Raw genomic sequence first — 24496 nt, forward strand, 5'->3', positions numbered from 1 at the left:
ATAATTTCAGTGATGGTGTTGGACCAGGCTGAGCCTGAGGGAGGGGTCAAATGCATGTTAAGTCATGAGACCCTCCATGCCCGGAAGATCCAAGTCCAGCCCTCCTTGAATGCCTTTCTTATCTCCCACTCATTTCCCTTGACCATTAACTGGTCAGATTCTTGTACAGAGCTTCAGCCTGCAATAAATCTTAATACTCATTTGAATTATCTGAATCTCCTGATTTCCCTGGTGTTTAACATATCTGGTTCTTCTGAGATCTTTCTATCTTTGTGAGAGTTCTTTGTTTTCCAAGAACTGAGCACAAGTGTGTATAAGATAACTGTACAAAATAGTTTATTGTATCTTAAAAACCTGTTGCCCTGTATTACCTCCAGCCTCCTAGGCTTTGCATGTAAATAAGTCTTTGGTGGTTAGTTTCTAATGACAAAACTCTTAAAGTTTGTAAAGTACATCCTTTGCCTCCCTCCAAAGGAACATGCACCTCTTGGGATTAAGTGTTACCTCAAGCATGGTCGCTTCTCTTCTGGTTGTTACTGAGATCTAGGTCAAATTATAAGCCACTGTTTCTCAACCTTGGTATCTTTAAGACATGTGGAGTTCAACTCCCAGAATTATCTAGCCAGCATAGTCAGATACTGTATAATTACCATAGCTTATGGTCCTGGCAGTTGACTGACATTGTTCTTGCTTGCCTGTAATTGCTGTACTTTCCAGACATTGCTTCCTGATTCCTCGCCTGTGTATTGTCTTTTTTCTTTTTCCTACCCACCTTTTCCACATTTTTGTAAGCTAAGGGCCTGGTGGTGAGGCTATCTATGAACACTAGCACATTACTTAAAATACCACATGGATGCTTCTGAATAAACTGTGAATGGGAAAATGAATGATCCTCTCAGGTTTCTGGAACTGTAGATTTTATGGCACTTTGAGAGAACTGAAATTATCATTGGAGAAAAGGAAGTTGAAACATTTCTGCCTGGCTGCAGCTGCTTTTCCCAAATACAGACAGAAACCCGAACTTCATTTGCTCAAATTCTTTAAGTTGTTTCTATTGTCCATGCATGCTTTTTATATGCCAGTTTTAAAACAGAATCATTCTATGAGAGAAGCAGTTTCAAATATGATGTGTTCATCCACAATACTACAACAATAATGCAGAGGTAGAATTCTGAATAGAAAAACATGGATTCACATCAGTTCGTGAGGTATCCTCTGGAGAATCTGGTCTGTAAAAAGGACTAGCTGGGAAATCAGAAGTTGGTGCCATCTACATTTCAGTGGGAAATTTAGATTCTAGATATTATAGGAGAATCACAAATTATAGATAAAACAGATCTATTGTCTTTACATTGTTATCAAAATAAGGTTTGTAAAAAACCATAAACAATGAAGTGTTTTCTTAGTGTCTAAACTGCATGAACTCAGCAACAGGTTTATTGTTTCAGAAATCTAAAGTTTGAACTCAGTCAAACTATCATGAATTATTCTGATCAGGAATGTAAATAGCAATTTCATTTTTGTTATTATTTTTGTTCTAAAGCCATAAGAAATATCACCTTGTATATTTGACAAATTAAATTTCAATACTTGCACTTCTCAAGAGAAGTTTAATCTTTCATTTTGATAAATACCACTCTTTAGGACAAAATAAAAATAAAAATGAAATACAGGAACCTTTTGCAGTGCTTATATTGAATAAGGAAGCTATCAAATAACTTGACTGACTGTAACAATGCAAATACTGTGGCATATTGCAGAGGTGAAAGAAATAGAACTAAAAATTCTTGATGATTTACCATTTGTTCTTATAAAATGGCTTGAAAAGAGATACTTAAGAAGAATATTTCATCTCACACTTGATTTTGCATTTGTAACTTAAGCAAACTGACCTACTTTGTTTTACTCATTTTTATTTTGTTCTGTATTTTTTAAAAAGCAGCTCTGCTCTGCAGCCTCTGGAACTCTTCCAGTGGCTCTCTGAATCACATGAAAGGGGTTCTTCATAGTTCTGCTTCTTTACCCCATTTAAAACCTTTTTCACTTGATCATGGGGTGACATTGGTAACACGTATGGAGGGGCCCCAAAGCAATAGTCATCTGGTGAATATCAGTAATGCATCCTGAAGTTGAGAGAAACAACAAGTTAGACTTAAGATTTTCGGTTCAAAATAACATTATAACACATGTTTTTGACCAGATGTATGTAAACAAATGACAGGCAACACCAGAAATCTAAGTGCTTTTCATGGGCAAGGACATGATTGGGAGAACCAGTTCTTGGAGCATGGAAGAGGGAGAGAGGGAGGTATTAATTCTTAATAACCCATAGATTTTCTTCAGAATGATTTGGCTCACCTGATCCTTCGGGTGTCCTACCAGTGTAGCTATTGCTGTGTGATTGAATTAATCCATGTTGCTACTTGTCACTTTTTCAGTGCTGTTGTAACTTTGAACAGTTACTAAGTAAGGACTAACTAGAGGTGGTATTCAGCAGGTTCTGACCAGTTCTGGAGAGCCGGTAGTGGAAATTTTGAGTAATTTCAAGAACAGGCAAATACCACTTCTGACTGGTCCTGCCCCCATTTATTCCCTGCCTTCTGAGTCCCAGCTGATCAGCTGGGTCTTCTTTTGTTACCCTACACAGGAGAATGGAGCTGGTAAGCAGGTTAGTGGGGGTGGGGAGGGAATGGGATTTTCCCCCAGGAGTTGGGAGAAAATGGGGATTTTGCAGTAACCTTCACCGAGGAGTAGGGAGGGAATGGTGATTTTACAGTATCCTTCACCTGCCACACTGACCAAGCCCTGCCCACCAAGCCATGCCCACAGAACCGGTAGTAAAAAAAAAATTGAATCACACCACTGGGACTAACTGTATACCACATGATTTCTGCCTTTATTTGTAAAAATAATAAAGGTAGGAGACCAGGCAGAGCCCAAAGGCAGGTCAAATGTGTCATCAGTTTGGAGTCACAACACTCCCACAGGAGACCTAAGTCCAGCCCTTTATGAATTCCATTGACTCTTATGTAGCACCAGTCAGCTTAATTGTTAATAGTTCAGATTAATGTCAGATAATGTCAGGCAAGTAACCTTCTTCTATAAAAAGTCCCTACATGTAAAAAACATCCAAGTAACCCAGGAGCTTGCTATTTCTGAGACCATCATCTGTGAACTGTCCTTAAATATCACATTTCGGTTCTTACTATGTTACAGAGCCCCTGATTATGACATCAAACATGCAAACAAGCTAAATACACTACTAACATGGGCAGCATCCTGCCCACATGCTTTTATCTTTCTTGGTGACTTCAATTTACCTCATATTAACTGGACCCTTAACGAATGTACAACTGAACCCGCACATGCAACCTCCTACAATGCAGTAACAAATCTGGGACTAGAACAACCAGTAACCAACAACACTAGACTTAACAACTGCCTCGATCTCATCTTCTGCGATAGTTTGAATTCAATTTACAGAATACAAATTAAAGAACCCTTTTCCAACAGTGACCACAACATGATTGACTTTTGTCTCAACACAAATAAGCAATCAAATCATACTAGGAAACAGTCAATATAAATCGTAAGGATACAAGCGATAAAGTTACAGTCAGTGGTACATGGCAAACTACTCCTAAAACTGAAATCTTACGGTATCTCTGGACACCTGCATTACTGGATGGAAGGATTCCTTGCAAAACAATAAATGGTCAAAATTGGGAGCGTCCTATCAAATTCTGTACCTGTCAACAGTGATGTCTCTCAAGGCAGTGTTCTAGGACCAACTCTTTTCATACTCTACATAAATGACCTCTGTGATCATATTAAGAGCAACTGTGTTCTCTTTGTTGATGATGTAAAGCTATTCAACACCACAGACAATACTGCTACCCTTCAAAAAGACCTTGACTATGTATCAGAATGGTCAAACAAATGGCAACTTCAAATCTCAACAAATAAATGCTCTGTCTTACATATTGGCAAAAAAAAAATCAGAAAATAAAATACATGCTGAATTATCAAGACCTTGTTGATGATCCAAATTCTGTCAAGGATCTTGGCGTACTCTTCTCAAATGACCTAAGTGCTAGAGCCCACAGTAATTACATAGCCAAAAAGGCGTTAAGAGTTGTTAACCTAATCTTACATAGCTTTTTCTCTGGTAATATTACTCTAATAACTAGAGCATACAAAACATTTGCTAGACCAATACTCGAATACAGCTCATCAGTCTGGAACCCACATTACGTATCTGATATTAACACAGTGGAGAAAGTCCAGAAATATTTCACAAGAAGAGTTCTCCACTCCTCTACTTGTTGCAGAATACCTTATGCCACCAGACTCGAAATTCTAGACCTAGAAAACCTAGAACTATGCTGCCTTCGGTCTGATCTAAGTATAGCGTATAAAATCATACATTGCAATGTCCTACCTGTCAATGAATACTTCAGTTTCAACCATAACAACACTAGAGCAAACAATAGATACAAACTCAAGGTTAATCACACCAAACTTGATTGCAGGAAATACGACTTCAGCAACAGAGTGGTCAATGTCTGGAATACTCTACCTGACTCTGTGGTTTCTTCCCCAAACCCCAAAAACTTTAACCTTAGACTGTCTACTATTGACCTCAGCCCTTTCCTAAGAGGTCTGTAGGGAGCGTGCATAAGCGCACCAAGCTGCCTACCATCCCTGTCCTATTGTTTCTTTTATTTTTTTTATTTTTCTTATATGTATCCATGTATTCATAACTATGTTTTTACTTATACCTATTATCTTGTAAGCAATTGACAAATAAAAATAAACCAGGAAATGGAGTTGACTTCAAAGCATTTCAAGTTTTTTATATGCTACCTATAGAATCTGATCTACTAACTGTCAAGGCATGGGATGACACATTTGACCCCATCTTCAGGCTCCACCTGGTCATCGCCTACAAAAGATACAGGATACATATAAATAAATATTAAACTCTCTTTATTGCAAAGTGGTTTCTCCATCAAGTAGCATATTAGGGTGAAATGTGCCATCCCTATCATTCTAAACAAGATATCAAAGCAGAGTGCATCTCTTCGCATAGCCTGATATTCTGATATAAATGTTTGGCAGGAGTACATCAGAAAAATATTACTGAGTAAAACAGAATTGACTCCTGAAATAATTTTTATAAAGAAACATTCCATTGAAAAGGTCAACTCTAGAATTGCCTTGCCCTTACTAAGAACAAGATACCAGAACATCCAAACATGCAATATGTATAAAGCTTTTAATCCTATTAAGATTAATAATTTAGATTAGTTTAAACAAATTAAAAGTTGTTTGTAAAACAGTTCTCCTTGCCTCTGGTTGAACCTTTTTTCCTTTATTTTCTTTCTTTCTTTTTCTTTCAAATATCATAATAAATGTATACCAAAGACATAAAATTGTGCTTCTGCATTTCATTTCCATTTCATGATCCCAGTAATATAACCATTAGCTTGGAGGAAAAAAAGAAATCTGGCAACCCATTAGCGTTAAGTGGCCTTGATTTAATTAGTGCCTAAGTGCTAATTGAGTCTAGGCAGTAATAAATGGTCCTTTATTAAAAGCTGACATAAATGTCAATTTTAAAAACAACTTATAACCGAACTGCCAAAAGGAGGATCTATTTTGGAACATTTCCAAAGAAATAGAGTACATATACTCATATCTGAAATATCTGATTAAGGTATTAGCATATGAACCCAAAGGCTTTAATATCATTGTTATACATTTCATAATTAATGCTCTGTAATTCTCAGCCTTGGACGAAGGATTCCAGGATACAATGCTTGATCTTAGTCAAAAGGCCAAGACCAAATGGTTCCAGGAAAAGAATGAGTAGATTTCTCTCCTAGAGAAACAACTGATTTGTTGGTAGTTAATCAACTAGTCACACTCTTGGCATAGAACAATACCTAAGCAGCAAACTACAGTTTAATCAAAGAACTACCAAGGAGAAAATCACACCCACCCCACCAATACCATCAGGGAAAGCTGCTGAATATGAAGGGGGAGCTAACCCCATACTCAGCTGCACTGATGATGTAACCTACACTGTTAATGAAATATTTGCAAGCAAACAACCAACGTCAGAGAGCACCAAAAACCCCATAGATCAACTGTGAGCTACATACATTCTATTCTATTGGAACAATGTGTATACATTACAGTAGCTAACTCCAATTTGCATGAACTTTCCTCCCTGGGAAGCAATACATGCTAATTTATGTATGTTTTGAGAGATAGTTTAGAGACTTTTATACAATGATCAAGATGTATTTATTTAGATTTTCAAAACTATCAGCAAAGGGTGCACATCAAAACGTAGACCTACAATGATCTTTAGTCCTCAGAACCCCTCACAAAATAATTCCTAAAAGCATTATATTCATAAATATAAAACACCATGTAAAATTGAACAAAAAAAAATAGCCAGCATATAGTATTTTTCCCAGAAATCCTCATATTTGAACAAAAGTATATATCTGTGATTGTGTGTATAACTTTGTGCACAAAATATTGTTACTTTTTTCTTTTTCTTTTGTTATTGGTTTATTGTTTTATTTTCTTTGTCATTTTAGTAAACAAATAAACACTTACAGACCCTCCCCAAGTAAACATACATATGTTCCAATATATTTTTTCTTCTAAATGAGAGGCTTATATGTAAATTCCTACAGTATGTATTTATGTTCTGAGAGTGTAAATGCAATGAATAAACAAACCATTTTGGGCTATGTGTACAAATGTACTGGTTGACTGTAACCAAGACAGATGAGAAATTGCATTTTTCAAATGTTTTCCAATAACAAGGTTAATTCAGTATTAAAACATAAAAAATGGACAGCCATATAATTTTATGCTTTGAATTAATGTGATGGCATTAAGAGACTAAGTCTGCTCTGCTATCATCCCTGCTGCTTACTTCTTATGCAGTTGCAGTTCTTACATAAACTCTTTCATACCAGAAATTCCACAGCTTCAGGATAGACTGGGAGGTCAACAAGCAAATCTCAATCCCATTCAGGCAATAAAAAATATTACTTCTGTATTGTGCATTAGAAAAAAAAATACCTGTGTGTAGTGTATGAGTTTTGTGGCCAGTCTGCTGGTGTTCTGCTGGTGTAAATCAGTAGGAGAAAAGCAAAAATGGGAAGAGAAAATGCAGGAAGGGTTCTGGAGGACAGGTGTGTCATCTGGATGCCAAAAAGGATTGTTGCAAGGAAGTTGTTATGTGGCAGCAATCCCATTTGTTGAAGGCTTGTTTACAGATGTTGAGGGAGGGAAACCCATTTCCCCAGTTGCTGGGGTTTGCGATGAAAAGGAGAAAGCCAGAAGAAAAATGGATAATCACTTTGCCACATTTAAGCCTGCTATTTTGAGGGAGAAAGAATGTAGGAAACAAATCAGGTCCGGTTCCAAGCAGGGAGAAAAGTGTTCCATCAAGCTGGAGCTGAAGGTGTTTTGTTTATGAATAGATTGGCCCAGTGGTGGGATTCAATTTTTTTTTTACTACCAGTTCTGTGGGTGTGGCTTGGTGCATGTGGCAGGGGAAGGATACTGTAAAATCTCCATTCCCTCCCCACTCCTGAGGAAAGGTTATTGCAAAATCCTATTCCCTCCCCATCCCACTAACTTGCTTTGCAGCTCCATTCTCCTGTGCAGGGCAACAAAAGAAAACCCAGCTGATCAGCTGGGACTCTGGAAGCAGAGAATAGATGGGGGCGGGGCCAGTCAAAGGTGATATTTACCAGTTGTCTGAACTATTCAAAATTTCCACTACCAGTTCTCCAGAACTGGTCAGAACCTGCTGAATACCACCTCTGGATTGGCCCAGATTTCTGAATGGGCACAAAATATCCATTTAAAGACTTCAGGAAATATGCTGGAGGCTGTTGGGGCTGCTTTCTGCCTTGGTTAAGATTTTTCTCCATTTCTCCTTTGGGGAAATATAGTATTCTTCCTCTTTTAATATTCCCCAAAATATTTCATTCTCTAGGAAGAGGGGGAGCTTCCCATACAAAGATATAATGTTGGTGGCTGGAGAGAAACATGCTGTCTATATGCCAGGCGACTGGAGTGTATAGGCAGCAGTTTCTGGCCTCATAGGGAGAAGAGGTAAAGACATAGAAAGGGGGTTTCCCTAAGAGAACAAAAATGAAGACCCCTCCCCCAATAGAGGGATGGATTTCCTAAAGGCCCAGGTGGGAACAGTTCGGCAGAAATCTTAGGGAAAAGTGCATCACACAACATCTACACAAAGGGACAGCTGTTGACATCCAGAAAAGAATGAAGAATGGCTTTAAGCATATTTCAAAATAAATCAAATATTAATCCCTCTTTCTTAGTGAAATACAGAGTGGGAGAAGGAGGAGAAAGGAAAGAATTGACAGTTAAACTGCCCACAAGCAGGAGTGGGCATTGAATAATTTAACATCTGTTTCTCTGCCCAGTTGCTGGGAGGGTGTGGCCATGGTGGGTGTGGCCTAGTCGGCCTTCTGCACCACCCTGGGAGTGGAAACAGGACACAGGGGGGCATTTTTGTCTTCCCTGGGCTCCAGAGGTTTTCCTCAAGCCTCTGGGAGACCATTTTCACCCTCCCTGGGCTCCAGAGGCTCTCTGGAGGCCAGAAAAAAATCATTTCCATCCTTCTGGAACTTCTGGGAGGCCCTTTTTTTTTCCCCTCTTTGGGCTCCAGAGGCTGTCCTGAAGCCTCTGGGAGGACAAAAACAGCCTGCTCAGGCTCCAGAGGCTCTCTGGAAACCAGAAACAGGCCCGTTTCTGGCCTTCTGGAACTTCCTTCTAGAAATTTGCACCCTCCCTGAGCCTTCACATGGGCACTGCACTTACCTGAAATCCAAAATGGACAATGTGGGATTCCTGGATGGGAGGGGTAAGGTTGGCAGGGCCAGCCAGGAGTGGATTTACCAGTTCACCAAACTGGCCATAAAATTAACAACTGGTTCACCTGAACAGGTGCAAACCAGTAGCAGCTCACCCCTGCTCACAAGTGGTTGCTGAAGAATAGGTAGACAGGTAGAGAAAAAGAAAAGGGATAGAGAAAATTAGAATGGAAAAGTCTGAGGATTATTGTAAATAATTCTGGTTTTCACTAATTCCCGTGTGTGTGTGTGTGTGTGTGTGTGTGTGTGTGTGAGAGAGAGAGAGAGAGAGAGAGAGAGCATGCATGCACACACATGCATGTGCAAATGTGTGCAAGCATATGTACACACAGAGAGAGTTAAGGAACCAAAAGAAATCTCCACTGTTTCTCTCCCTTTCTGTGAAGCAATTGTGTTTCTTAAAGTCACACATACACACACATAGACATGCACACAGAAACAGACAAGCAGAGAAAATGCAGCGGTAAAAGAACCCTCAAGCCATGTTCATGTTTTTATCAGGTATCCAACTGAACATGATGGATTGTTGAGTATAGCAATCCTTTTTTGTTTGTTTGTTTGTTTGAGTCCAGCATTTTGTAAAAGTTTAAGGACTAGACAGAAAGCTTTATGTAATGATTTCACAGGTAACTCAAACTCTTCATAAAGATTTATTGGCTCATTCCCCTGAGTGAAGGATTCTTGTAAAACCCTGTTGTGTTACCTATACTTCTTCATTTGGAAGCCATGTTCTGGGACTAGTAACTGAATAATAGGAAAACAATTATTTTAAAACCCTGGAAAAACATTGTTAGTCCTTTGATCCAGCAGAAAGTAGGTCTCCATTTCTTCAATAGACAACATAGCATTCATATTCCTCAGTATTCATTTTTTACAAAAGTAAAGTCTTGGCCATTCTATGATTTTCCATGTGTGTTATTTCTGATTTATTTAAAATAGTTACAGTCTTCCACTCCCATGGAACCTGGGTGGTTTATAAATATCAATATTGGGTGGCTTCAAGGCAGAGAAGCTGTCTAAAGATTTCTGAGACCTTCTCTGGAATTGGCCTGAACAGAGTCTTGATTGTGAACAGAAGCTTTATCAATTCAGCTGGGTGAACACGTTTTATTTAAACCATTCAGCCAAAATACAAAAACACAGGAGTGGAACTAATGGAAGATGAAATTGCAGCATCTTTATACATTCAAAGGATAATATTGTAAGACAGTTTATTGTGCCGTAGAAATTGGATAAAGACAAGGGTGGAAATTTTTTCAACTTTTTTTTTCATTTTTTTTAATAACTGGTTCTGTGGGCGTGGCTTAGTTGGTGGGTGTGGCTTGATGGTCATGTGACTGTGTGGGCATGGCCAACTCGACATCACTCATTTCAAGGGGCACCTCACCTCGCCTGGCCTCTCATGACAGTGGGGATGCTGCAACGGTCATAAGTGTGAAAACCGGTTGTAAATGACTTTTTTCAGTGCCATTGTAACTTTGAATGGTCACTAAATGAACTGTTGTAAGTCAAGGATTACCTGTACAAAAATACAAAAAGCTTCTTTGTTTGCAAAAAGCTGCCCTAGATACCAATCATTAGATTAAAAATATCTGCAAGCCAGAGTTACAAATCAGGCAGGGTGCCAGAGGAATTGAAATAGTTAAAATGCATGATAACTATCAGCAGCCAACTCTTGTTCATAAAGTGAAACCCTTTAGCAGAGAGGTCATTTAAGTTCTCCAGAAAAAGCACACCCAGAAAAAACAATCCTTAGATCCATTTGCACCACTTAAAGACACCAGCTAGTCTCACTCACCTTACAAGATATCCTAAGGAAATCACCCAGATTTAAGGAAAGGTCATATGCTCCTCAGAAAGGCAGTAAAAAAGATCAGTGCCAAACTTGCAACCTGCCTCTTGGAAATACACCCCAAAAGGACAGTGCCAGATACCACTAAAGCAGTGAGGAAGAACCCCCTCCCCAGATAGAAAAAGAAACCATGAAGCAGGAAAAAATTCAAACACAATACAAATAATTAAATGACAACAGTAGCTGTTGCTTGTTGAAGCTGAATAGGGAAAATTATCCCATCAATAAACACAGGATTAAAGCTCACCAAGCACAGAATTAAATTTCACCAAAAACCAGTTTTAGGCCAAAACTCAGAAAGGGTATGTAAACTCACATTTGAATGTCAATTGTTCTAGCTAGCCAAGAAGTCTTGCTGAATGTCACTCATCTTGGTTCCCTGTCATTAAAAGCTTCTTTCTGACAGCTCTACTTCATTATTCAATTATTTCTTCAAAGTGCTGATTGTCCGAGGAAGTATTTCCTCCCAACAGCAGTGTAAAAATATTAAAACAACCCTTCCTCTTTAAGAAAGACAAGCCCAGAAGTTCTGGAGACAGGAAGTCTAGGCATACTGGCAAGAATGTAATAAGGGTGGAAAAAAACAAAAGGAGATTGCTTCTAACTACTGGTTCTCCAAACTGCTTAGAAAGTTAAGAAGGGGTTCTGTAGAACCGGTCAGAACCAGTAGAATCCCACCGCTGGATATAGATTGAGGCAAACACGTAAGTGCTTCTAAAAGCTAAATATGCCATTTATTTCTTTTGGTACAATTTTTTTTTAGTTTTGTTTCAAACATGTTGTATTGTTCCTACCCACCCACGCCTTTCTAGTTTATTCTCTTTGTTCAGCTGAAGGAAGGATGAGCCACTTGCTGAAATTCTGACATTTTAAAAACTTTTCTAGACCTACAAGCTTTAATTGTTAAATGACTCTAAGCAATTTACTATCCTATAACATAGAAAAATGATTAAAAATGTAGATAGATGGATAATAGATTATAGAAGATGGATGGAGTGATGGATGATGGATAGGGGGAGAGAAAGGGAGGGAGGGAGGGAGAGGCAGGCAGACAAAGATAAAATAGCAAACAATAACAAGATAGAAATAAAACAATAGCAATGTTGTGTGATGTACCTCCCTCTGAGATTTCTGCCTAGCCCTTATAGACTGGGCTTTCCCTAAAAGCTCCAGACATCCATCTGCAGGAGAATAGCACAGCACAGCACAGCACAGCACAGCACAGTATAGCATAGTTGGAAGGAGCCTTGGAGGTCTTCTAGTCTAGCCCCCTGCTCAAGCAGGACAACCTATACCATTTTAGATAAGCGACTGTCTAGACTCTTCTTAAAAACATCTAGTGATGGAATGCCCACAATTTATGGAGGCAAACTGTTCCATTGGTTAATTGTCCTCACTGTTAGGAAGTTTCTCCTTAATTCTAGTTTGCTTCTCTCTTTGGTTAGTTCCCAACCATTGTTTTTTGTCCTGCTCTCTGGTGCTTTGGGCAATAATTTGACCCTCTCTTCTTTGTGGCAGCCCCTCAATTACTGGAATACTGCTATCCTGTCACCCTAATTCTTCTTTTCTTTAGACTACCCAAACCCAAGTCCTGCAGCTGTTCTTCATATGTTTGACTGTAGTCTCCAGGCCTTTGATCATCTTAGTTGCTCTTCTCTGAACTTTTCCAAAGTCTCAACATCTTTTTATGGTGGCCAAAATTGGTCACAGTATTCCAGATGTGGTTTTATTAGGGTTTTATAAAGTGGTACTAGTTCTTCATGTGACTTTGATTCTATGCCTCTGTTTATACAACCTAGGATTATATTAGCTTTTTGGGTTACTGCTGCACACTGCTGGCTCATATTCAAATGATCATCCACTAGGACTCCTAAGGTCCCTCTAACAGTTACTAATATGTACCTTTGACTTTTTTCTGCCTAATGTAAAACTTTGCTTTTTTTTATTAGCAGTCATAATCATTCTTAATTTATCTCTCCCTTAAAATCCTGTTGATATAGTGTTAGAAATGTAAGTCACCTAACAGTTATTTGGGTTGGAAATATATAAACTAGGATAGACATTTTAATACTATGTCTTTAAGAAAATGCTAAAACTGGGTGTAGTTTCTCAAACAGCCATAAGATGGAGCCAGAAACCTGGGTTGTTTAGTCTCAGTGTGTGTTTGAGTCTCTATTCCTTCTGTTGGAGAGAGTTGCCATTCCTCCTAATGACTGTTACTGATCGTTGATGTAAGTCTGTTACTGAACTGTTTTTGATACTGGACTTTGATATTTGGATTGAACTGAACACTGACTGCTTTACCTGTGAATGACTTGGACTACTTATCTTGAACTTTGCTTAAACGTTTATTGGAAGTAAAAACGCACATTTACTGTACAGTGTATCTGTGTGCTGTGTGTGTGTATTATTCTTCACTACTCTCACTACGTCTTCCTGTATGCGCTCATTCTCCTAACGGGGATTACCTCAACATATAGCAAAACCATTTCATAAATATATATTTTTTAAAAAAGCTTGTTTAAAAAGGACAATAAAAAATCAATTCAAACTAATGAAAACTAAGGGGAAAAAAAATCAAAGGGAAAGTTAAAAGTGCCAGAAACAAAAAAAGAGAAAAGAAAAAGATACAAAGAAGTAATGTGATAAAATGATCCTTCTTGCTGTTCATATTTCCAACATAAATTTGAAGCAACTTTGTACTTTCTGGACAATTTATCTAGTGACATATATCAACAGTACATCACTTTATAATTTTCTTTTTCTTTAAGATTATAACACAATGTAAATTTCAATCTTTCCAGCCCCATGTTTCCCAGTGTTTCATCTGTGTATTATAACCAATCTTAAACTCACTTTACCACAGATTCTTTCACTTGTTCTTTTTCTGTTTCAAATTTCAGTTAAAGTTTATATATTTTAATGATTGTACATGCATCCTTTGTATATAATTCTATTTCTAACTGAATCTTATAATAATGATAAATTATTTTGTTAACTTTAAATATCTTCTCAATAGTTGCAAATAAGAGAATCATTGATAATTATATTGCTCAAGCACCAAAGTTTTTTTCCTGGATTTTAGTTTACATTACTCTTGACAAATTTCTAATGTCTCATGATAAGTTAACCATTTGGTTTTTTTTTCTATTATTTTTCATTTACAGCATAAAACGTTTCTTGTGCTGAGAACCACAAAGGTGTTTTCAGACTCAATCTGGGTTTCTATCCATTCCATATTCTCAATTTGATGTGTTTTAACATAATGATTTTTAAAATTGACTTTAATCTTGACATTATTGTACCACATATATGCATGCAACAATTTGTGAGAGAGGTGGGTTAATAAATTAGTTAGATAAATAAAATAAAATGCCACTCAGTTGTTCTCCTAACTTCAAAAGTCTTTTATTTCTCAGCAACACCCATTCTTTCATCTATTCTAAACCAAACAGCAAGCTGCAAAATGCAATTTTAAATCAGGTAAGCCTAACTGTCCTATTTCCTTTGTATCTAATAACATATATTTAACTCATAATTATTTTCCCCAGCCATACAAATTTAGATATAACCTTCTGCCACTGTTTAAATGGTATATTAGCTGTCAAAACAAGCATTGTCTGGAGAAAAAACATTGTTCTAGGCAAAGTATTTATTTTTATCATAGAAATTCTCCTCCATTTACATTTGTAGTTTCTTCCATCTTAACAGGTCTTTTTCAGCTTCATTCCATTTCTTAACATAGTTATCTTGAAATGATATACAATTCATATTTGTCAAGTAATATCCAAATATTGTACTTCCTTCTCAATCTTAAACCCTTTTCATACCTTTATTTTCTACTTATCAATCGTGAAACCTGTTAATGCATCAATTTCTTTTAATTTGCTGTTAATGTTTCAATTCTGTTTAAAGGAATTTCTGAAACATCATCTGCAAAAGTCTTTAACTTATGCATTTTTTAAAATCTGTACTCCCACAATCTTATCCTTTTGGTTTTTAATCTCTGAATCATATTCAGAATTCCAAGAACCAAAATAAACAAGGAAGACAATGGGCATCCCTGTCTTGTTCCTTTGTGTATCCCACAGAATTCCAGTAGATTTCCATTAATAATTGTTTGTGCTTTCCTCAAAATATCAATTGATCTTGTCCATTTCATAACGTTTACAAAGTTATCTCCGAAATTCATGTTTTCTAAGACCCAGAACAAGAAAGTTTCAAGTGCAAATTTCTCTGTGTCTTGGAAAATAAATGCAGTTTGTTTTCATTATATTGATCCAAATATTCAAAAACATTGAACACTATTTTTAACATTACCCTTTAACTGTCTTTTAGATAAAAACCTGCATTGATCCTCAGGAATAAATTCTTGTAAAAATAATTTTAGTCTATCAGCTAGATTCAGTGTAAACAATTCGTAGTATTTATTCAATAATGACATCGTTCTATAGTTGCTTGTTAAAGTCAAAACTTGTCTCTCTTTAGGTATTAGTGCTACATTGACCTCTTTCCTCCCTATAGGATGCAGTTCATCATGTAAAGGTTGTAAAAGTTCATCCTCAAAACATTTATAATAAGAACCTGCTAATCCATCTTGTCCAGGCATCTTTCCTAGTTTAATCTTTTTTAAAGCTTCAGAAACTTTCCTTGTTGTTATAAATTCATTCGGAATTTGTCCTCTGTAATCCTTATGAAAGTTTGTTTCTTTAGATATTTATCTATTTTCTCTTGAGGGATGTCACTTACTTACTATAAATTGGAATAAAATTGATGAAATACTTTTTGTATGGCCACATTGTCTAATGTATATGCGAGCCATTTCCCTGATTTATTGCAAAATTAATTTTTGCTTTATGTAATTCATTTGTATTTCCATTTCTTTTCTTTTTTTTGAAAATTTTATTTGGGTTTTCACAAAAAAACCCCATAGTACAAATAAAACATCTTTTTTTGAAAAGAGCATGGTCTCCGGGTTATCACTTCTTCATACAGATACAAACTCAATTTCATGCTCCTTTTTGTGTTCTATTCCATATCTTATTACTGTTTTACATTTTCTACATAGTTTTTCCCCTCTTTTAATTTTCTCAACTTTAATTATCTCATCTCAGTTCAAATCATTATATTTATACTTTTGTCTGTCCTGTTTCAATTTCATATTATCTTTTCTCATTAAACAATTTTCCCCCTGTAGTTACTAATTGGAGTATGACACCTTTATATCTTTTTATTTTATCCATTCAACTCTTATTTAAACTTCAATGTGTACCTTTAAGATTATAACATTCAATATAATACATAACTTCCAATTGAATTCTGCTTGGTACATTCTTAAAATATACACTATATTCTTAAAAAATATTTATATATATATATATATATATATATATATATATATATATATTGTGTGTGTGTGTGTGTGTGTGTGTGTGTGTGTGTGTGTGTGTAAATAAAGCACTCATTCCATTCCAATTCAATTCTATCATTAATATTCATTGAAATCTTAACATCTTTAACATTTCTTTTCAATTAAATATCATACTTCCTTAGGAACACTTATAAACTTTCCATAATTAATTCTTTTTTCCCATATTTCTTTTGACTTATATTTTATAAATCATTATTAATAATTAAAATGTTCCCATCCTTTCCCAATTTAATTCTCTCATTCATTTTATTCCATTTATTTATTGACAAACATTCCACTAGATTATGATAAATATTTTATCCATCATTTTAATCATATTTTCTAAAATTATTTCTATTTGTAATATAACAATACTATCTTATGTACCTTTGCAGAATCCCTTTTACAATTAAGTTTTCACCCATTATCTCTAAACAGGCTTATACTTTCAATTCTTATACCTTTTCCCTGTTTCTCTATATCTTGTTTCTGTCTTTTATAACTTCTTTTCCTTTCCTTCTTCCCCCTCTTCTTCTCCCTCCCCTTTTTACCCTCTTGTGTCTCTACTTCTAATTCTCTCTTCTGTAATCCCCTCTTCTGTTGCTTTCTAATATTATACTTATTTTAAAAAACTATTCTTTTTTTGTTGTTTTTTCAAATCTTAAACTTTTCATTCTCTTTCCCCCTTTCCTTTTTTTCCCCCACATAAAATTACTTGATCATTAAAGATGGCTTCTTCTTTGTCCCAATCTTCTTGTTCTGCAAGCGTTTCTTGTTGTTCTCATAATTCCAGATCTCCATTTCTAAGAGTTGAAATACAAAGCCAAAAGAACCTCTCTCTTCTTGTGCATCTTCTTTGTACTTTTTAAGCTCCATTTTCAGTTCTTCTCAAAGTGGTGCCATTTTAAACACTTTTAAAAAACCACCCAATTGATTTTAGTCATTTAAATGCAATAACCAAAAATCCAAAGATCACCAAATAATCCAAATAATCCAAAGTTATTTCTTCTTGCTTCTTTTTCCCACTTTCTCTTCGTGGGGTTCTATTATTTTGTTGCCAAGTTTCATTTAAAATGTATCTTTTAGGAATCTTGTTGAGATTTCACTGTAAATTCCTTTTAATTCCAGGCAGTCTCTTCCATTTTTCCAGATCCTGCCCTTTTATTCTTTTTCTCTCCTTTCCTGCTTTTAAAAGCTTTTAAGTATCCAGAAATCTTTATTATCCCTTTAACATTTTATTTTCAGCTTAAATGCCTATTGATGTCAAAGTGGATTTTTTTTCAATTTCTTGCTTAAGTCTCTTAGCTGTCAGTATAGGGAAGGGAAGAAAAAAAAACCAAATCCTTTCCCTTTCCTCTCTCCTTTGCTGCTTCAAAATCTTCTTTGGGAACAATGTTATTTTTTTATATATAGTTTAAATTCCAGGGTACCTTACGTTGTTGCTTTTGCAGTTTAACCTGGTCAACCAAAACTTTCTCTTCTTATCTTCCTCCTGCACGTTCTTTTCCGGTCGAGTTCTTCTTTGAGGTGGCCATTTCTGACCACCACTGCAACCACCTTCGGGAAAGGGAGTAATGGACAGCTGAGGAGGAGAGATGTGGCTCTCCTCAACCCTGCTGGCAGTCTCCCCCCTCTTCACCACCTCTATGGGGTGGCTCAGCCCCAAAACCAGCCAGCTCGGGCACTCTGATGGCGAGCACAGATTGAAACTGCTCACTATCGCAGTTTCGGTCCGGCGGCGAAGGGACTCAAACCGGAGGCCCGTATTTCCATTTCTCTTACTATTAACATAAATAAAGGTTGTTGAATCTTAATTTGTTGAATAATACTTAACTTCTCTGGAAATTTATTTAATCTTCTTCTTTTGTCTTTATTTGATCCAAAACAGTTTGTATTTATTCTTGACTCTCCTTTCTAAATTCACTATTATAATATATAAAGTAAATTTTAATTCTGGATGGGGTTGCATTGCTCCATTCAAACTCAGTTTGCAACTCAGGGATTCTACTGTTCTAGCAACTCCTGCTCAAAGAGGATGGAGAGAACCATCATGGCTAGGATAACTTTGCACAGCTTCTGTTTTATGCATCAGCTGTCACCTTTTTGGATCAAGACTCTCTGCACTTCGTCACACTAGTCCTAGACATCTCTTGTCTGGATTACTGCAATGCGCTTTGCAGGGTCTGTCCTTGAAATGCATTTGGAAGCTTCAATTAGTACAAATTGCGGCAGTACAAGCAGCCTTAGATGCCCCTGGAATGGCCCCACCGCAGCTTCTTGAGCTGCACTGGCTGCCATTTTGCTTTCAGCTGCAGTTCAAGGTGTCAGTTATGACCTTCAAACCCTCCATGGCATGGGTCCAGATTATTGGATGAACTGTCTCATCCCACTAAGACAAGCCCAATCCACTTGTGCCAATTGAGGAGATCTGCTGAGGATCCCGTCAATCAAGGAACTCTGACTGGCAGGATCTAGGAGAAGAGCCTTCTCTGCTATAGTGCTGACCCTCTGAAACATTCTGCATCCTCCCCTCCTCGGGGTGAGGTCTTCTCCCAACTTCCTATCCTTCCACAAGGAACTGAAGACCTGGCTCTGCCAGTTGGCCTGAATAGGGCAATACCACAGTGGAAGTGACTAGTGGACTAATTAGCTGGCATCACTTTTCACCCTCTGTTTCCTGCTCCCCCTCCACCCCTTTTAATTCATATTATTATAACTTCTTTGTTTATTTGTATTGTTTCATTGCTTTCCTGTTTTGCTAAAACAATCTTAATATAAAACATGATATACATGCACATTACTTAATGATTTTTCAAAAAACAAGAATAACACAAAACTAAAAAAAGAATTCCAAAATATAATTCCCAAAATATTAAGAATTTCATCCCAATGGAAGAAACAATGAGGTTAAATCTTTTTTAAAAATAAAGAGAACAAGAAGTTTGAAATTGTGGTGATAAATAACAATGTATTTAGTTCCTCTCTTCCATTATTATTTTGCTTTCATTTTAGAAAACATATTTTGATGGTTGACAAGTAAGCATTTTTTCATTCATAAAGATTTATTTATTTATTTGTTTATTTATTTATGGTGTGGCGATGTTACAATTAACCAGGAGACTACAGTGCTAATACAGAGTAGTTGTTTGCCTGTTTAAGACTGCTAGTCTTTTTGGTTTATGCTTGTGTGATATCTATGGTGCACCACAGGGGGAGAACAAGTCTCATGTTCAGAATTGCTAACAGCCTTCTACAGAGTCATCCAAGGCTTTTCTCTCCATCAATGTAAGCTCGCATCCAAGCATCACATTTGGTAGGTGCAGATTTGGATTGGGATTGTAGTTGTTTTTCCCACCAAAGTGGTACTTATTTATCTATGTGCATGTGACATGCTTTTGAGCTGCTAGGCTGACAGAAGCTGAGGCAAGTAATGGGAGCTCACTCCAACATGCAGTACTAGGACTGAAATCACTGGAGAACAGACCATCTCCAGCATTTTAATTCACAAAGCCGTCATGCCTCTACTCATAAAAATTGTTCAATTGACAGAAAACATGTGGTTTCAGAGCTATAAATCCAGCACACCTTTAAATATCTAAGGAGAAAGAAAGTGTTGCATAAAAACATTGGAAGCAGTTGTAGTTCTAGAAAAGTGGTCATGAGAATGAGGGTGACAATTTCAAAACTAAAACTTCTTCAGGAAAAACAATAATAGCAATGACATATGAGTTGGAGGATCCTGTCTCATAGTGGTGATCGTGAGAGATCAATCTACTTCAAACTAATATGGGCTACAGTTTAAAGCAATTAATCACCTAGGACTATTTTGGATTAGCTCTGATCATATGATTTAATTGCAGCTGCTTGAGGGGAACAACCTCTTCTCCAAAGCACCTGAGAACAAAATAAGAAATAATGGATAGAAGCCTAACAAAGAGAGATCTAACCTAGAACTAGGAGAAATTTCCTGACAAAGAGAACAATGAATCGGTGGAACAGCTTGCCTTCAAAAATATGAGTGATCCATCATTGGAGGTTTTTAAGAAGAGATCCGATAGTCATTTCTTTGGAATGGTATAGGTCACAGTCTCCTGCTTGAGCAGTGGGCTAGACCAGAAGGCCTCCAAGATCCTTTCCAACTCCATTATTCTGTATTCTTTATACATGAAGCTGGCTATAAAAATCAAATTTCACTATTTGGAAATTATATCTTAGTTAATGTAATTTTGAAATGTATTTCAGAGTTCTAAAAATCCAGTTTCTCCAGTTTATTAATACTTTAGTTATCCTCTCCTGAACAAGTTCTCCATGGGCCGCTGAGGAATTATTGTGTTTTGGCTTTGGTTTATTTCTTACCCATGATTACCCTGTCTGTTATTCATGATGTTTTCCTTATCACTGTCTTGTGCTAAGGATCCAAACTGGCCTCCCTGTTTATCTGCCTTATTGTTTAATTGAAGACCAGATTTCCTTGGAGTAGATTGATTTGTGTTTCTGGCTTCATATCATCTATGTAATGGAGATTATTAAATGTGTTTAGTTATTTCCCTCCTTTTTCAACATTTATTTCCTTAATAGTTTCCCCATTTTCTCTTGTCATCCAAGTGTCTGGCTGTGGCATAACAGCACATGTATTTTCATAGTGTTATCAGTGACAAGTCTATCTTTTCATCTTGAAAAACTCCTGTGAATTTAAAGTAGAGATATTACTATTATCCAAGTAATTCAATTGATACTTTATCTCCGATTTCAAGGGCAATCAATGTCTCACACTATCTTCTCAAATTCTGTCTCCTCAGAGTAACTTCTAGATCATATATTTCTATGTGATAAGAGTACTGTATCAATCTTCAAAAACAATTGGTTAGAGATGAGATTAGGATTGCAATAACAAAATGTGAGTGAATGTAAAACCATGCAGATAGAATTTGTCTGCACCATCTCAAAGCAGTTTACCTCTTTTGTTGTGCTCATACAGATGCTCTCCAGATGTAAGGAGTGGTCCTTTGTGTGCCTGTGTGTTTGTGTGTGCCTTTGAGTCAACTTCGGACTCCTGACAAATGTGTGGTTTAATGTAGTGTGAGGGAATTGTCCAGATGGTATTATATTACTGAATTATTGCTTAGCAATTGTTTATGTATAATGTAGGATTAAAAGTTCACCTAAAAATCAATCTGAAACCCATCCTTCAGAGGGGAAATAGTTCAGATTACAAATTAATTGAAAGCAAAATATTTATATCTCTATACAAAGAATGATTAACTATCACAAAATCTGCATGTGTTAGACAAGCCATTATGTAGAATAAATAATATTCTTATAAAATTCTGTTATATTAATATTTGGGTATTCTGTGTATTGGGTATTCTTGTATTGAATAAAACTTTCCTTCTGATATGGATAACCAAAGGCTTGGAATTATCTTGGAAAGGAGTAGAAGGCATCTTGGGAAATATCAATCATTTTTCTCTTGTTGAATGTGCAGCAGAGAGCAAAGAAGCCATTTTATGCAGTTAACACATTTGCTCATTGTGTGCTACAGTGCTTGAAGAGTTTCCTTTCTGTTGTGTAATGCAGCAGGAAAAGACACATTTGGTTTTAGATTTTCCTACAAAGTGGCACATATGTGGCCCATGTTCCACATTATATTGTGTGCTTCAAATCTGAATCACTGCAGAGCCCTAAGACAAGGGCTAAGGCGATTTTAGCAATTCTACAGATTACAACAGCAATAATGCAAAGGGACCAAAATACAAACTCCATCTGCTACAATTATAAGATGGTATTACATGCATTTTCATATTCAGTTCTCCTAATATCCAAATTTTATGTATGGTTTTCCCAATATACTCATTTTGTCAGTATTTCTTATGTAAGCTATTTTGACTAAAATTCACAAGTACTGCAATTTTATGTAATAGACATATTTTGTAAGTGTTTTGTATTGCACAACTGCATTATTATGTCAGAGAAATACACATTTCAAAGGGTAACTGTATTTAGTTTGCAAATTGATTCAAAAATGTCTAAGCACATTTTCATTAAAATATGAATTGAAAGAAATTATTTCCAAATCTAATGCTACAAATACTTTATATAAAAGGAAATTCCACTGCAAGTAGTGTGGATGATTCTCAGGTGAATAGGATTTAGTTGCAAATAGGTTTTGGCAGGAGAAACCTAGAAAAGGCAAATTGACAATAGTTATGGAGAATATTATGAGATAGACCTTAAGGCAGTTTTGAACTGACTTCTTAATATATATTTTTGTAGAAATGGAAAATAGTGTTGGAGGGAAAGAAACCCTTCAAGTTTGTTGGTTTTAAAGTTTCATTTTCAAGCGGTAATTCTTTTCTGCTTACTTATCTACCATCCAATATATGTGCATTTCAATTTCAAACAGAACTTTGATTTTTTTTTCCCCTCTGATTTTCTCTGTTGTTCATGTTTTCAGAGAATTGCCAATTCCACAACTTAATTAGCAGGTCAGAGAGTTTGGGGCATCTCTATGTATAATGGAACTTTACTGTGATTGATTAAAATTCTGCTAATAACTTACAAAAGATCACTTGGTTAACTGCTTTAAAAGCCATATAAAGAAAGCTTTTAAAATATGAGATACTGACAATCAACAGAAGGTCATGTGTTTTGCAGTTTCCACCATATTAAAAATCTTTGCAATCCCAAGGGGGAATTGGCAACTTCAGGTGGTATTTAACTTATTCAAGGTGAAACAGAATTGCCCAGTCACCCATTCAAAATCCTCCATGGAGTCTAATTCCTATTATGCATTTGAGAATGGTATAAAAGTGGTCTAAGCAACCAATTTCTATGATTAAATATTCAACATTTACCAGAATTACTGATGGTCAATTTTCCTGGAAATTTCCATCAAAGTTGATGGAAAATGATACTTATCATTATATATCTGAGGGGTTTTTTTTGCATATGAAATCATAAGGGGATGATCTTCAATTTTCCCAATTCATGCTTTAGAATTGGAAATGATTTCAGCTATGCTATACTCAGCCCTACTGTCAGGTTTCCAAGTGATGAAATCCATTTAAAAAGAAAAAAAAAACAAAGTCCATCTTCCAAAACAAATTCTTTTATTTAGGAAAGCATCAAATTGGCAAAGTCCATAGTAATTCTGGATCTGACAAAACTCAGAATTACTGCACAATATTACAAGTTAGAAACAACCCCCAAAAGTCACATTCTCTAATAGAAGTAATTCAATGTTGTTTGATGTCATAAATCTGCATCTCAAGGGGCCCAAGCACAGACAGCTCATTTCCCATGGGAAGAAAGATCACCTAGCCAAAACACTCTCTTTATCTCCACTCCTCCCCCACTTAGGAATGTGGCAAGCCCAAAACCCTTCCCCTATGACTGCCACAGAGGCAATCAGAGAAAGTAAGAAAAAGAATATATACTAAGCCTAACTAAAATGGCTACACATATATCAATTTCGGGCTTGACACCTGTACACACACACAAATGGCTGAGCTAGTTTGGTATAGCACTTAGGACACCAAACTAGTAACTGGAATTTATGAGTTCTAGTCCTGCCTTAGGCAAAAATCCAGCTAGGTAACCTTGGGTCAGTCACTCTCTCTAATCCCATTGAAAAAGGCAATGGCAAACCACTTCCAAACTCCAGCCAAGAAAACAGAAGAGACTTGTCCAGGCAGTTGTCAAGATTCAACATTTGACTTGAAGGCATCTCCACCCAAAACTCCTTGACCAACAAAAGGCAGGCTGAGCAGCTTTGGCAAATAAAGATCTGGATGCAACGGCAGGGGTGGGATTCCACCAGTTTTCGCACCCATTCACTAGAACCAGTTGTTAACATTGTAAGCAGTTCGGAGAACCGGTTGTTAGAAGAAATTACTGGCCTAATCCTGTAAGGAAGGCAGGAAGGAAGCATTCTGGTGTTGCTTACAGAAACTGCCTCTCCCTTATTACACTTATTATTAACCCTTATTACATTCTTGGCAGGACTAGACTTCCTGTCTCAGGAACTTCTCTGGAATTTTTTCCCCCTCCTTTGCTGGTACTTTGCTTGTGTGGAGTGATCATTCAAAGTTACAATGGCACTGAAAAAAGTGACTTATGACCATTTTTCACACTTATGACTGTTGCAGCATCCCCAACGTCATGAGAGGCCAGGTGAGGAGATGCATGCCTTGATATGACTGATATTGAGTTGGCCACACCCAACCAATAACATGACCACCAAGCCATGCCCACCACCTAAGCCATGCCCACAGAACCAGTTGTTAAAATTTTTGAATC

Source organism: Pseudonaja textilis, chromosome 2, assembly GCF_049901715.1.
Source record: "Pseudonaja textilis isolate UNSWEBS1 chromosome 2, rPseTex1.2, whole genome shotgun sequence".
Lineage (NCBI taxonomy): Eukaryota > Metazoa > Chordata > Lepidosauria > Squamata > Elapidae > Pseudonaja > Pseudonaja textilis.